The sequence below is a fragment of the Bombus flavifrons genome, chromosome 7 (genome assembly GCF_040668555.2).
Source record: "Bombus flavifrons isolate JBK064 chromosome 7, iyBomFlav1_principal, whole genome shotgun sequence".
Lineage (NCBI taxonomy): Eukaryota > Metazoa > Arthropoda > Insecta > Hymenoptera > Apidae > Bombus > Bombus flavifrons.
The window spans coordinates 14,315,791-14,332,857 of NC_138448.1; the positions used below are offsets into that span (position 1 = coordinate 14,315,791).

The 17,067-nt window shown below is 37.0% G+C and overlaps 1 protein-coding gene and 1 long non-coding RNA gene across 2 annotated transcripts in view; one reads left to right on the top strand and one right to left on the bottom strand.

The window, feature by feature from the left end:
* LOC138181961 (uncharacterized) overlaps positions 1-17,067 on the top strand; it is a 562,178-nt gene that overhangs the window by 127,576 nt on the left and 417,535 nt on the right. The gene's annotated exons all lie outside the window — the stretch shown is intronic.
* The window catches only part of LOC138181969 (uncharacterized), a 72,997-nt gene that overhangs the window by 25,213 nt on the left and 30,717 nt on the right, over positions 1-17,067 (bottom strand). Inside the window, exon 3 of the long non-coding RNA XR_011173664.1 lies at positions 13,258-13,544. This is a non-coding gene — a long non-coding RNA (uncharacterized LOC138181969). The remainder of the gene's footprint in view (positions 1-13,257; positions 13,545-17,067) is intronic.

Here is a 17,067-nt window from a genome sequence, read left to right on the forward strand (position 1 = left end):
TAATTATTCGATATTAATTTCAACAAATATTTTGATTGAAATTGTCCGCCTATATTTTCACAATATCGTTAACTTTTTTATCATTCTCAATTATTATTAAAAAAAATTAATTTATGTAAAAATGAATCTGACTTTTTTATCACTTGTTACTGAAAACTCGTTAAAGTGCCTTCTAATAGATAACAAAAAGCAAGATATCTTGTTATCCATCTGGAATATGTTAACTCTTTGTACTCAACGGGCAGTTTCTAGCGACATTAATCGTGTGAAGATTGTTTCTCGTATTAGGTTTACTACCTAAGAAAAAAAAGTTTAAAGCCTAAATTATAGAGAAGAGGAAGAAATCTACTATAATAAAATTTATAATCGTGTTAGATTAACTTTATAACTGCTACAAAAAATATTTGCACATACACGTATTTTTCAATAAAGCGTTTTTTAGTCGTATGAGAATATTACTAAATGACACGAAAATGCTTCGTGTACTATAACAAATAAAATAGCGTACGCAAATACTTTCTGTGGCACTGTATAAGCTTTTCCTCTTCTAAACCTTTGGTTCGAAAATGTTTCGTTTTGAAATTTTATTAAAGTCGTTAGTCGATCGTATCATAAAAATGTTCCGAGTGCAAAGTACACGTACACTTAAATACACGTAAAGTAGAAATCCCAGACACGGATACTTATATCATAAAAAGAAGATCATCGTTAGAAAAAAGAAGAAAATGTTCCCTATTCTACACAATTCCAGCTTGCACCAACTTCCACCCTGCTCCCATTAACGAGTATGGCAACAACTCGAGACTCGTACCAGAGAACACTTTTCCAATTGCGCTCTTTCAATACCTATTATCATCGTCGTTTTCAAGCGCGGAAGTCTGCTTTTTACCACGATGCAGTAACAATAAGCTCGCAATCGCAACGGGCGTATGAGCTATAATTACAAGGCATGGGGCGGTTTTGCCATCGGAGTTTATAGCGGCACTAGATTCGTTCCATGTGCATTACGAGTATCAATCGCCATATTCGAAAACCGGGTGTACGATCGACGACGGGACGGTCGAACGTATTTCGATTGGCTGTACTTAGAGTCGGGTCGCAGTGTCGTTGTGTATGCAGCGTGTCGTTGTTCTCTCGCGAAATTGGAACGTTTCGCCGCGGCGAGGCCATTGCAATTTTCATCGATACGATCTGACCATCGACCGTGAAGCCGGGCCCGTTTCCTGTCCGGAATCGTCCAACCGATTTCGACCGGCAGCCAGGGCACGTGCTGCCATCGTTTTCCTCCCTCCTCTGCCTCTTTCCTTCTTGTAACATATTCTATCCACACGCCCATCTTTCAGCAATTTTTTTTCATCTCCCACCTTGTCCGCCTTCCCCGTCGATTTATACTGCCTCGCAGAGGTATTTGAGCAATTACCATTGAAAACTTTTGCGTCTATTATACTCTACACGTTACATAAAACATTTTGAAATTTCATTAACACCGTAACAAAATACGACTGTCGCGATTATATCGTTCAGTTTTGAAATCAATCTGAACGTGTACATAGAGATGACGAGACATTTATTGCAAATATATATTTAGTAAAAAATTAGTACACAGCGTGAATATCTATCTTAGGAACGTGTTAGAATACTTTCGTGAAATTGCGCAGGTACTTTATTCCTTTTCCGATAATGTTCTTCGAATCTACAGTTCATTACTACTATTTGCATCTTCTGGCTCGCTTCTTCCGTGTTTGCTTCTTCCAGTCAGTCGTTCGAGAAAGCTCTCTCTTCTACTGATATTTATCGGATTGTCCATTTATTCGCAGCCACTGTTTCCTAAGATACGGTTGAGTTGATCGAGAAAACAGAAATTCGTGTTCTGCTCAAGTCTGATCGAGCAATTTCGGAGAAATACAATTCTTGGCTATTGTGCTTGGATCGCTCGAAACTTTCGATATCTTAAGACATTTTTAGCGAAACTGAGAGACGTGGTAGCAAAGTTTATGAATTAGTAAAGTTTTATACAGACCTTTTATTCTTTACATCGTCATCTCGATTCAATGCTATAGTTTTTCTCTTATAAAAACTAAATATCTAAGAATTCCTTGCTACTAACGTATACGATTTTTTATTGGAACAATGAATATCGCTTTGATTGCGTATCTATTAGAAATTAATCCATATTGTACTCGTAGAAATGAAATTTTTGCAATTCGATGATCTACCGGATTATACACATACATAGTTAATTATTTCAAGGATCCCGTATTCCAAGACAAAGGAAATTTGAATTACCATATAACGAAGGACTGAACTATTTATGTATTTTAATTGTACGAGTAATGAACTAGTCGTATAAGAATTTCATTGTGTCTCTCATCCACTTACCGACTTAGAGTAATCTGGAGATCAACAGAAGGAGATGCTCGCAATCTGGAACGAGTATCATTATTCGACGTCACGCGAGCATCACGACGAGTCTAATCTTAATTCCATTAAGCCTGTCGGCGTAGGTGGCTATGATCTTTACGCGGTACGCGAGTAATAAGCAGGATAGCGATCTCACGCGAGAGTAGATCTAGCGAGACAGTGACCGGTTCACGGAAAGTAGAAAAACCGAAACCTGACCCGTCGCACTTTCTAAACCTTGGACTCGTTTCGAGATCAGCTCGCGAGAAAGATGCTCGACCGGATGTCAGATCAAACACGTTGATCTCCGTTGGTCAAACGAGAAGATTCGTAGGAGAAAGCTTTGATAAGAACTTTTGCATGCTGACCGTATTCTGTCCATCTCAAACTCACATACACATACACTATCAGTCACGAGTATCGAAGCACTATCTATTTGTTATATTTGTTGGAAAATTATAATAGGTATTTTATTTAATACGTTACATGACACATATGGTAGGCTTAGAAATCAATCGGTGTATGTCTGTCTCTCATCAGAGATGTTTCACGTCGTACAGATGCTCTTTCGTTGTCAAAACTTTCAGTCGATGGAACAGTTTGATCGTTATACTGAAATTTAACAGACAATGCTACTTATATTGACTACAGAATTGACTACACAATTTTTCAGTGGACAAACGTAATTGTAAGTTGCATGGTTTCTTCAAATACTTTCGCGAGCCAGTGTAGATCGACTGTGCAAAATGGGCCAAGTGTCCTAATGCTTGCGACCGGCAGTGTACATTGCGATCGATCTAACCACAGACCACCTGCTTTCTCCGTGATAACGAATAGTTATTCTTTTTAATTATTCCCTGCCCACTCACGGACGTGAAAGGATGCTCGAGGATCTGAGATGCAATTAGGAAGACCCTTGGCAACCGACAGTAATTAAAAGTATTTGCTGTTTGCGCCGTTGAATCATTGAAACCTGGAATTTTTCTCTTCCTTGTTCCTCTTTTTTCTTTTTTTTTTTTTTTTTTTTGTTCATTTACTTTTCGATCATTCTGCTGGATGGACGATTCGCGAAAAGAAAGGAACGAGGCAATCTCGTTAGCGAAGACAAATAATGAGCTGGCTCGAAGCGATAAGAGAGAAATTTGACTTCCATTCGGCTATGACGCGCGATTCAATTTGGCGGATGGTAATTGCGCTCGATTTATCTGCTCGGTTGGTTATGCGTGGACAGTTCAATTGCTTCGAAGGCTCACGGTCATTCCGACGATCTTGCGACGCGCGTTGATGTAAATGGAATTACTCGTCGTTTTCGGTTCGGTCCACACGAATGTCTCCTCGATGTGTTTTAATTCGTCGTAATTTCATCGATTGCGATGGGCGACCGTAGTTAATGAACATTGTCGATAATATACTCTACGTAAAAAGAACTTCATCCCTGAAAAATGAGTCACAATTTTTTAAGAAAAGAAGTTCGAATAAAAATATTTCTTGCCTTTATCTGGATACTTAACCTGTTGGGACCTCAAAACAAGATACCATTTTCCATTTCGTTACTTTATTATGTAAATATTAGAAAGTATTTGTAGAAACGTTCTACAATATTTTATAAGAAACTAACATTCTGTAATAAAATTGACTTCGATAATTTAAGAAGGTAAAATTTAACAAGTCGGTGCTCCATGTCAGGTTGTCCTTGGAGTTTTATCTCATTCTTCACATTTCCTACTATCTTAAACAATCGAATACTACTTCAAATTATCTGTTAATCGAAATGTACTTGTTAAATAACGAAATAATGGATTCAACTCGAAATTTCAAATACTGAAACGAAAAAGTGAAAATAATTTACATAATGAACGTCGTCCAATATTTTACTGACATAGACAGGTTAAAAAAATGCAGCTATAAAACAATGTACGATCCTAAATCCCGAGAAATATTCTACTCGCATCATCTCTAGTATTGAACAATTCAAGTTCCCTTACATTCTTTTAACCCGTGTCTTTGAATCACCTGAGTCACCTCGACCGCCAATCGCCACCTGATTTTCAATTTGCAACAAAGAATCTTGATTTACTTTTACGCGAGGCGTGCAGCAAAATTCCGGCGACAAATCCGGAATATCGGTCAACGAACAGCGTATTCGTCGCAACGTCACCACGCGATATGATCTAAATCGTAACAAATATCGTTGCTCTTCAACCCAAGTGGCACGGTTATTCATCGCGAGCCACACGATGTACACGGTACATTTCCTTGTGTACCGTGGCTGCCATGTTTTATTTAATAACGCGGAATTAATAACACGGGCCGCGAGTGTGAAAAGAGACAAAGACGCGGAAATTTACGTGGTTGCAATTAAGTTCCCTCATTTGCTGGTTGAAGAGTTCACTTTGCGCGCGGATGTAACATCGCGAAAAAATGCTTGTCTTTTGTCCGATAAGGAGCGTGGTAAGCGAACCGAAATTCATCGTGGAACTCGCACGGCCGGTTCTACGAAACGAGACGCGAATTAGAATTTTGCAATTCGCTTCCGTGCAAAGTTAGCACGTAGTCAGACATTACATAGGTACACCTGGACAATTAAGTCTCCCCGCCGTTGGCGATTTCGAACGCACCCCAGGTCTATTTCCGGCGGCGAACGGACCCTGTTCCACGCACGGAACCAGCTTTTTTGCGCGAAATATGATAATTTCGTTGCCCCAGTTTCCTCTGATAATGCCCAGCCGCGCTTCGATTCTCCTTGAATTTTTATGCAATTTCAGTTGTTACAGCTTGCATAAAATTAATCTCGCGCCATAACCGGGCAAGGGAACATTCGCGTAAAAGTTTGAATAACTTTGCTTGGGAAAATTGCATTTCGCGAGCATCTTTTTCTCCTATGCGAATATACATTAATAATTTAACACGCTTTGGGTTTTTTAACACTTTCGTTGTGTACGTTGTGGATCCGACGCCTACTTTTGTGACATTTATTTTCGAATATCTGTGAAAAATACCTCTAGAATAATTTACGTGCGATTTTATAATATAGAAATAAATTATATAAATAACGAAATATGATTTTTTATGAAAATTCGACTACGAGCGAACGCGTTAAACGAGTTTATTTAAGTGCTTAAGAGTTTTTTTTTAATCCTCTCTGGACAAACTGGATCGTTGACAAACTGAAATTTCACCCTTAAATTTCTCTCCTTCAAATTCTCATTTTCAATAGAAAAAAGTTTTACTTTAGTGAAAAAATAGCAACAAAACTGATCCAGTTTGTTTACAAAGGGTCAATAAAAATGTAAAATATAATTTTACGCAAAGGTAATGAATTATTTAAGCGAGTAATCGTTTCAAGTAATCATTTTAACTACGTTAAATTCCGATGCCTGAAAGCACAGAATTAAGTAGTGGATTTATCAAAATGAATTTATGATAGGTAAATAATGGCACAGCATTAACCTGCCATCAACGATAAACCCACTGCACCTATAAATTAATTCATGCATGTTCAATTTTCTCATTTTCGTGCATATAACAACAAGATAATAGACAATTAATGTCATTATATACTTAATGCTAATGCATACAAAAATAATTAAATTCTACATTAAAACTCGGCACTTTATCGAGCTACGGCATTAAACTTACGTACAAACCAACCGATAGGGAAACAAACTTTGCAACTTCCACTTCTGTATCTTTCGAAGAATTCCAAAGTCGTAGAAAAGTAGCGACAAATCGGCCCAACTAAACTTCCACGTACTCTTGAATTTGTTGAAGCATAAAAATTCGCGAAACAACCAGTGGAACACGAGTCGAACTGGCAACTCGTTAACAGGAAAAACACAGCGAGCGGGCCAATAACCGCGAGTCCTCGAGTGGCCAAGCGACACGTTAATCGTTGCACCGTCAACTTAGCTCGAACGAGTATAACAAACTCGTTCCAGCGGTTGAGGGAAGGAAGGGAGAAAGTGAATTCATTAATTTGGTTGCGTACACGCGGGTATAACTGGTAGTGTTCCGGCAACAAGAGCGTAAGAGCGTGCGTCACGGTTCATTTCGACGGTGTCCAACAGTCGAAGGTCGTCATCGTTTCGTTTTCACAGAGACCAGTCCGCACGAATTTCCACACCCACCAGCTGCTGCCTTCAGGGGCTTGTGCATGGCCAATAGTATTGTTAATTTCTAGGCGGGGATGTGACGCAAATTTAAATTTTCATGAACATGCATTGGACCTCGAAAGTATCTGGCCAGTTGTTACTATACAAGTTTTATGACATTAGACAACATAATAAGCATTCTACTTTGGATATTTTATATATTTTTGCATACAATATTCGTTCTATAGATGTTTAAAAGCTTAAACTTCCTCGAAATATGTAAATCAAATAGTAACGTGATAATGTTGGAAATTTATATGAAAATTAGTGTAAAACCATATAATTCTTTCCGAGGAGATTCTTTCGAGCTTTATAGAAGACAATATTATTATGAATGTTATTGATCGTATGCGGGCCCCTTTTGGCTCTTCCTCTCCTCTTGGTGCACGCACGAAACCCTTGCACCCAAAAGGGTGAACTGACCCCCCTGTTAGGCTGGCCAGGGGATTAAAATGGAGCAGCGCGCGCTTCGTTGATGCGCATACATTATGCAGTTAAACGGAACGTAAATACAAACCAGCCGGGTTTCGACCACCTGACGAGATTCGTTCGCGCGCTCGTAACTATAAATATAGACAGCGACGAACAGGACGACAAAAAGGACGAAGGGATACGCAAAGGATCGGCTTGGAAGGTAGCCTCGTCAAAGTTGGCACGCGCGCCATATTTGGTCGCGGACGTCCCTTCGCTGCGCGCCATCCGTTTCTTCTATCCCATACTTGCTCCACCGCACGAGCCCCGATGTTTCGTCGTTTTTCTTGCTGTATTTATGGGGAACGATCGTATTTTCGAAAATACAGCGAAGGATCAGCCTAGAGGGGGTCTACCGACTGACCTGCACAAGATACGATTATACGATGACAGGGGGAGAACGTGTTTCTCTGCTGTTCGTGTTTGCTTTAGTATCGTTTTTATGGTATAGGGTGAAGTGGTATAGCTGGTCGAACCTTTGTACGTTTCATAGAGTTAGTAAGTTTAAATAGAATTATTATATTAGAAATAAATGCATTTCGAGAAAGGGGACGAATATATCGATGATATTTAGAATCGAAATTTAAAGCGCTATAATTTTTGTTTTTATAAAAATACAATTTTTTAAGAAATTTATGCGCTTATTTTCAGTGGCCTATTTATTGTTTGATGCTGTTTTTGGTCGCATTATTACAATGATTTTCCACTAATATACATGACAGTGGATATTTTTTTTTTTTTGTTTAGTATAAATCGTACGGTTAATCGTATAGTGGTTAGTTTCAATAACCGTAATTCAATTGAATTAATTTATGTATCTAATATTGAATGTATGAACTTATCAAACTGATCAGTTGTAAAACTCTGCAAATCGCACCCTACATTCGCGTAAGAAGCCGCTACTAGCGTAGCATATCTTTTCGTTACGAAATAATTTAACAGTCACCTCGGATCGCTGTCTGAATTCCAACATGACTTCGCATCTGCGACAGCCATTAACATATTCACGAGTATTTCATGCAACGATATAATGATATATTCTCAAGTGTCTTAAACTAGTTTTCTATCAAACGAGCTTGTAACCCTTGTTTATTTCGAATCAACCTAAGATTGCGTATCTTTATTGGTTAATCCGGTTGTCTACGAGTTATCATCAATTACTATGTTCACGAATGATCGATCGATTCGAAGGTCACTTTACAGGCCGATTTTCCACGAACGGCAGATATTTTGCTTCCATTCGATCGCCTCAGCGGGAACACGATAAACCAATTTGCGGGTGAATCGTCGCAATTGCCACGGCTTTCTCTCTTACATCGGCGAATGTTCTCTTGTGTAATCCTCCACGTTAAAGAGGATTTCGTTCCACTTGTACTACGTTTTGTATCTCACGATACAGTCCCTTCATGTATCCCTCGAGAGTCGAGGGTGCGCGCCGTTCATCCCCCTTGTACGCGTGCACACCGTTGCCGTACGATTCGGTCAGGGTGCATATTTTTCGGGGGTTAAGGTTCACTGTTTGGACGAAAACTTGCTCCACGGGGATTCGTTCAACCAGCTCGCGTTATCGGTATATCGATCTGAAATTTTATGGTTGAAAAGGGTTGCTGCCAGACGAAACATCGAGAGTCGTATATTAATTTTTCAGAGTACTCGAAGATGGAAAAATTGTTTTAACTATAGACCACTCGGCTCAGAGAGAGATGTGAATTTTTGTAGCTTCAGCAAGCGAGTTTCTTCGATTGTATGAAAAATCTTTTACTAAATAGAGAAACGCATTAGAGTAATTTTTATTAGATTTCCATTAATAATACAGCGATTTAATAAGTGAACGACGAAACTCTGCAAAATGATCTTCATTTACGAGCTGAAAAATATAAATTATTAAGAAATTATAAATTACATTATCAGCAAACTTCGAATTGAATTAGTTTTTAAGGACTCTGTCTACTTATGTATGTATGTATGTAAATTAGTACGACGCGTTCGTTTTCTGATGGATAAATATTTCAAAGAATAATCTATAAAATCCATCTGTAAAGTTTTATATCGTTGGATAATGAAAATTATTTTAATAATTTGGTTTATACTGCAATCATAAATAAAATTTGAATTCGTTTTATACTATATGTATAAATAAACTTTCAATTATTCCTGAAAGCCACTGAATTAATCTACCCTACAGCTAATATCTCCAATAATCTCCACACTTATACCTTCACGAACAATAACGTAACCATTTTACATTTCCACAGTTCCATTACATCCCAAAATTAACGTTTAATTAACACACCGTTGCAGCATTTGGGCACTTTCATTATCCATCGTGTCCTCGAATTCGTTCGTCATCAAGCAATTATTTTCGACTCTAGGAGAGGAAAAGCGAACCAATCCAATTGTATTCCGTTTAGCAGCGAGTCCGCCGGTATCGATCGACACCAGGGAGACATCATCCCGTTTCTCCCGTAAGTGCAATCGCCAGTTCGAGATAACACGTCGTACTATCTCGCGGCATGAAATTCCACGAGGTTTATTTGCGAGTAATTTACAACGTACAGACTGCGTGTGCACGCATACCTACACTCACCACGTTTACATTATATACACGTGTCATAAAATATGTCGAATGCGGGGAATATTTATCGCGCCGATTTTAAACATCAAAATAACGAGAAAAATTCATGAACAAAGGTGTCGTACGAGATTTATTTTTCGCGTTATTTCACGTTAGAAATATATTGGTCTTAGCGAATAAGGTCTTCTCTTCGTCTCATTCACGCTGCATGTTCCTCAACTTAATACGACAGCCGAAATCCTATCCACATGCTATGTCATTCGTTTCTTCATCTCGGAATGAGAAATATTCAGATATGATAATTTTCTTTGTCGAACTCAGATTTACTCAAAACTTATAAATTTCAGATACTTAGAGACGCTAAGTGAAGAGAGAAGGATTCAAAAATACAAAAATGAAATTTTATGGTTTTTTCGATATAGCTTAAAAATATAAATTGGGAGTGATATAGAGAGAAAGGTTATCGATATATTTCTATGTCTTGATATTTAGAATCGATATACCTATATATCGATATCTATAAATATCTCTCATATGATATTTCGCGACACCCTGTATAAACATGGAAGGAGGTAAGCATAATTACGCAATTACTTAACGTTCCAGGTATTATTATATTATTGCCAAGGACTTTTTCCGTGAGCCATCAATGTCGTTCAGCTTGTGTCTCAGAGGGAAATATCTCTGTTTGTAGTGTTTCTCCAGCCGTATATACGTACGATGTATATGACACGGAGATCCCTTTCTTAACCGGTGTTTCGTGATTATCTTAACTGCCTCAAATGCATTACATCCCGTAAGACGATTGCTTAAACGCGTTTCTCCGACGATTCCTGCCTCTCGTTCTTGACACCAATTACTTGACACGTTTCGCAGCCGCCGCGGAGCAGGATCGTTTTTCTCTCTTCAAATGCCATCGTACTACCGCAAACGAGATACAGAATAGACACGAATGCAATGCTTTTTCGTGTTCCACGTTTTGGGAGGGGACCATCTGACTCTCTTTTACCATTTCCGTGTTGCTGATACATAACGTGAAAATACCTCTTTTCTCGTTGGTTCTAAGTCGGATTAACTTGGTCGTAAGAAAATATTGAAATATTCGAATACCGTGATTTCAAATAGACGCTGGTTGATTAACCAATTCGTTGATTAACCAATTTTTTTACCAAAAAAAATTGCAATTGTGTTTGATCAGTTTAAGCTCTGTATTATGAGAATAAACCGGACAAAATTTCTGATTATACGATAAGCAAACGAGAGTAACGAGATAATTTGGTATTCCGCATACTGCAGATAAATAACCACAACGTTACAGGACGACATAAAGCCATAAAGTTTGTTTAACGTGGGTCTGACCGTAGATAGAATAGCTTCCTGAAGTTCAAGTTTGTTAGAATAGTTTACGTTCCCTAAAATAATTAAATTTTAACTCTAGAATGCGATAGATGCAAAATATTTGACGCTTAAAGCTCTGATTTTATCGAGGAAGAACTACAACTATTTCAGATAACTGTTATAATATATATAATTTACTATATTTATAATATGTAAGAATAAAGTAATTTTTTATAAGTTGTTGCATATTAAATACAATAATTTTTTATATTTTTGGATTATAGAAACTTCGCGAACATGAACTTGCTCATATTGCGGACACTTTTGAAACAGGAACAAATATTAATCTCAAGATGAATGAACATACATCGATTAAGATACATGTTATTTCAATTAACATTTTTTCACCTTGAAAACAATTACTATACAACACCTTGATAGCTTGAAAAGTTATTTTTAGATAAATTATTTCCTGTTACTTACTTTTTTGAGATCCTAAGTCGATGATATTTTAAATGTATCGTGTTTGTAATATAGTTGATCGAAAATTGCCCGGACAATTGTTTCATTATCGTCAATTTATTTTTGCTTCTCGATGTATACAACGAATTACTTTTCCTTACTATTTTTGCAAAAAAAAAAACAATTACAAGTGTACGATTGTCAATTGTCGACAGGTTATTTAATTGCCTCGATTTTTTTGCTGTTATACCAATAGAGAATAAATATAGACTGCGATTCGAAACGCGGAAAATTCAAATTTTCGTGGAAACTCATAAAAAATCTAGCTCGTACAAATTATCCACTCTATCTTTTTTTTTTCCTGGATGTGTTATGAAATTATCCTCGTCGATTGGTCACGCGTTGCGCAGCGTACAAGCGTTTCAGTGAAACAGGAAAAACCGAATTTCAAGCTCCGCGTCTTTATCGAAGCAAAAGTTCGTTGGCAGTTCGACCGATGCCTTCATTTTCGTCGTCTCTGCATATTTCAATCCTGGTTTTTTCTCGCGTTCACTTTAAAACCGACTGCAAAGAAATATTTCGGCACGCCAACGGTTATAAGGTAGCGATTTTTTTACGAGTTCCACTAACCTAAATAAAGTTCTCTTTCGGCGTCTCTAGCGGCGCGGTGCTCTGCGCATCTGCGATTCAGACCTGAGAAGAATTTGCAAACTATCTAAGGCACTCGCCTTGAAGGAAATTCATTTGATCGGCGAAAATATGCTTAAACCTGCATGATTTTCTTGGCCTGTCACCGCCGGACTATTTCGAGAAAGTGGGCAAACGCGAGGAATTCCTAGCACGCGCCCTGTTACGTATTCGACGAATTAGCCATATTTCCTTCTTGTATTCTCTAACAATGCCTGCTTGGTGTCCTGTTTGGTGTCTTGAATATGCAGTGTGCAATAAAATAACACAGACATTGCATTTATAGATTTTATCGAATTTCTCGTTGGTAGTAATATAATATAGAATATATTGAAATGTTAAGCGACAATGCTTTTTTTTATCTTTGTTGTTATATTTGTAATATGCAAGACATATTTATTCTGTTAAAGTAAAGCAAATGAAATTAAACTACTGCTACTAATCGTAGCAAATATAAAATATAAGATACGTCCGATGATTTATGGTACACATTCTTGAGATTCTTTATTCTTCCTGGTATTATACCTTTTTTATTATGAATTCGATAATATTAGATTCCATGTGCAATTTATGGGATCATGAATCCAGCCAGATTGTGTTTAAAATGCTTTGGTGAAGTCTGGCATACTTTATGCGCTCGTAAATCTATTTCATCAAGCTTGTGTATGTGGAAGTCGTATAAATCTTAATTAGCAAACGGAAAAAATAACTCGATCATGGATTCCATGAAAATCCACGCGATCTGTTCAATAAATTTGTATTTACTACGTATCTTTGCTACGTACATTCTTCCTATTCCCAATACGATTTAAACCTTTTACGGCTATGAATTCACACACGAATTTCAATCAAACGCTTACTAAAATAGATTAAAAACCTCTTACGTACATTTGCTCTCCTTATAGGATAATCAAGTTGGTTTCAAATTCGGCTAATGCAGGAAATCATGATAATCGTGTCTTAATAATGCTAATGACATTTCAAAATGTTTGATGTAACACATACACAACATAGACATAAGAAATTTCCATGGTAAGAGGTCAAATATTTCCCTGAATCAATGTATATATCCTGGAACGTAGAGCGCGGATACGCAATAAAAATCGCGAGTGGAAGAAGTTGCAGAAGTAGACTTAAGCTGAAGCGAATTAACGTGCAAACGAGAATACGTACCGGGTTCTCGGTGTGCATCAGAAACGCGGCGATCGGCCTCGTTAACATTGCAAATTCCTTACGGGGCCGGCCACTTTTTACCAAGCTAATTTCACTCTGCAATGCAAATTTCGGGTCGGCCACCCTCCCTGGGCGCACAGAGGGAGCGTAGCTCGCGATTCACTCGCGAGGAAAGCGCGCCGCGAATCGACGACGACGTTGGTACACGTTCTCGCGCGCTTTTTGCCTCGTTCCACCGGCAATTTCACAGTATTACGCTTCCTGGTCGGCATCCAGACGGCGGTCTCCTGCAAAAATCAAGCAAACAGAATTTTCGTCAGTACACCGTACTTAAGAAACGAGCGTTTAGCCGCCTTGAGGCCGCGCGAATCGCCGGTAAATTGGTTTCTTAATTGCGGACGTGCTCATGAACACGGCGCCAAACGAAACAATCAATCCACGTAGAAGCCTGGTAGATTTTATGTTACACGGGGTATTCGCCACTCTTTTGTTTCGATGTTCTTCGCTTGCCTGATTTTCCGAACGATGTTGCTAAAATTAATTGCACTTTGTTTGTGATAGCACCTTGTGTTTTATTCAGCGGTAGATGATTGGTTTCTGTGTCATGATATATAGTCTATATATTAAATCTGTGTGTATAGAGATATTATTTACGAGGATTAGTTCAGTTTATGGTTAATTTGTATACACCACGATATACATCGTATAATAAATCAACAAAACCCTATTTAATTAATTAAACAATGATTTTAGTATGATCTCGCGTAGAATATGTACCAACGATATTAATGATTTAAGTGATAACGTGCAAATTGTTTGCGCAACGCAGTTGTAGAAACTACAACTTGCAATTTTCAAATTCACCAATATTATTAGTTGGTAATTTATACAAATATATCGATATTAAGTTTTTTAAGTTACAGTAACAGTGGTGAATAGAACCTGTAATTTGTAAATTCATTAATACTATTGGGTACTGGCTTATCGTGCAAGAGGTATTCAATTAATTTTCGTTTTTATTCTAACGCCAGCATTTTGTCTCTTAAGCCTGCTTCGTTATTCTCCTTTTACATTGCAAATTTTATTCCAAACTAAGGAATATTCACATACATAAACGCATAATTGGCGAGGTGACCTGATATTTAAATTATTCATTGTAAGCGGCATTGATCATTGTTATTAACTGTCGCGAGTCTGAATAATTTCACGTAAGAAACAATTCCTCCCGCTCACGTTCCTCGTGAACGAGATGACATCACAATAGAACTGGATACAATTTCAATTTTAAATTGCGTTAACAGAGCACTCCTGGCCTTCTTCCAACAAAATGAACCGCACAAGCACCAGCCATAATTCCGAAAGTATTTAGAGCGCGAGTTGTACAATTTTGCACTCTGCATTTAGTATATCGTATTATGTAAATCTCTTTGAGGGCGTGGTCATCGAGTTCGCATCGTACAGTATTATCAAACGTCAAGTTTGTAGAAAATATTTCAACTAAAAAATAAACTTGTATCTCGTTATCTAGTGTATTTCAGAATTTATAGTGTACCACCTCTTTCTTTTTACCGTCATCGTTTCTTTTTTTCTATAAAAAAAAAGAATAAAAAGTCGAAATATATCTTTAGAACGTAACAGGAAACTCGGTTTACGCTTATCAGATTGTGTTTGTCATTTGATTACACTTCGAAGAACATCGCGAATATTACATAATTGCAGTGGGCAAACATACAAAGCTATACAGATAAGTATTGTCTATAATAATATGTATAATGTCATCGATAGAGGAAAAACGTAGTGTACATAGTAAATGTTACATAGTAATTATTAGCATATTATTAGCATATAAATGAGTTTACATACTTCTTTCTTGACACACCAAAAACTGTTACGTTACTGGAATCTTCTATACAAGGTAAACTATCAACATAGAGAGAAACGCGAACTTCTATCCAAACACTGGGATTTCCTTGAGAAACTCAAAATTACAGTTGTCAAAATGTTCTTTTATCCGTGCAATTCGATTTCTGGTTCTTGTAAATTACCACGCAGGATAAACATTTTCCTGGACGTAATTTCGTTTGTTCATAAAAATGTCTTCAGCTAATCGAGACTACCGGTTTAGAAGTGTGGCTCGTTTTAACGGATTCCATCCGTTTGGACGAGGTTGATCACCGTGGAAATTTTAGTTATTACTCGAATGATTTTCGATTGCACGGTACGAGACTGATACTTGGAGCAAACGATAATCTGCGATTCTGAATGATAATCATACACTAACGAACAGATTTCGCGTGACGATCTGTGGATCAGTAGAAAACACATTAATCAGACGCGAGGTTTCAAACGGCTATAGCAAAACAGTACGTTACGATCCGTGACTAATTAACTGAATATTAAACGTCATCGAGTTGCACATGTTTGCTGGTGTTCTGATGCGTAAAATGATTGCTAGCGCTTCGTGAAATTAATATCGACTTGGAAATCGTTTAAGGAACGTTTTTCGGCTCACTAATGCTTTTTTTCTCTCTGTTCTTATACAGTTTTATATACGGTTTTGTTTACCTTTAGATTTGATACGTTTTTTCTTTTACGAAGTCAAACCTTAATTTGTTCGAAGCTATACTTTAATCGTTTATCCCATGGTTTCCCCTTTTTCTTTTTTATTCTATTCTTATTTTAGTTATTTTTGCTTTGTAGAATTTTATTCGTTGGTATTATTGCCTCGCTAAAATTTGGAATCGACATTGAATTGTTTAGAATTCTACTTTGATCGAATCGTTCAAGAAGCAAATTTTTGTTCTTTTATCTTCTTCATTGTTTTTGACGTAAGTTTCATGAATTTAACTTTATTGAATAGGTTTATAGTTTTATTGGTATTTGGAATCGGTTTGCTTGTCTTCTATACACATTTCATTTTCAGTCGTAAATGGAAATGGAACGTGACTATTAAGGATCAAGAAATATACCAAGATTTTTATTGCCGCTTAAGAAACCGGATATCGTTTTATATAATTTTGTTGCACGGTAAGCAACCTTTTTTCTAGGAAGAAATTACTTGGGCCGGAGTAAAGTATGTATAATATTTCGTAACGTCCACCGCTTATCGTTAACACAGCTCGTTTCATACGACGAGAACTGGCACCAGACCAGTTTTTTTTCTAATGTAAATGCGAAATTATTTTAAAGTTCATTCATGTGTAGATAGACGTTTAGCCACGAGTGTACGGCGGAATTTTGCTTGCTTAACTGCGTAACCGAAATTTTGCACCTGATTCTTCAAATTTATCTCTACGTACGTTATATTTGATACCGTGTACAGAAAAACGTGAAATTTATTATGAATAGTAAAATGAGATTTTCAGAAGCTCGTACGATGTAATATCAGAGGATATTAGCGAGGAAACGATATCTATTTTAAAGACGATTTTCAAGTATCTCGTGTGTACTCCATTTTGTCATTTTCTACTCTAGTACGTATATTATCTTGAATATACTGCAATATAACGTAAAATTAAATTTATAAAATATCGTGATATCTATTAGTTTTAGTTTTCCAATGAAATCATGAAACTGAAATTATTTCGCACCATAACCAGTTACGAGTTATTTCTAATTCGGCCGAATAACGCAAACAGTAGCTTGATTGTTTAATTATCTGTGGTTTTATTCATTAGATATTTCAGTCGTTAAATAAAAATTGTATTCAGTTTCACGTTGGCTTTTCCAGGAATTTTGAATTTTAATTATCGGAAGAATGATTTAATTAAACGCGCGATTTAAATGCATCGAAATTTTTAATAAGATGAA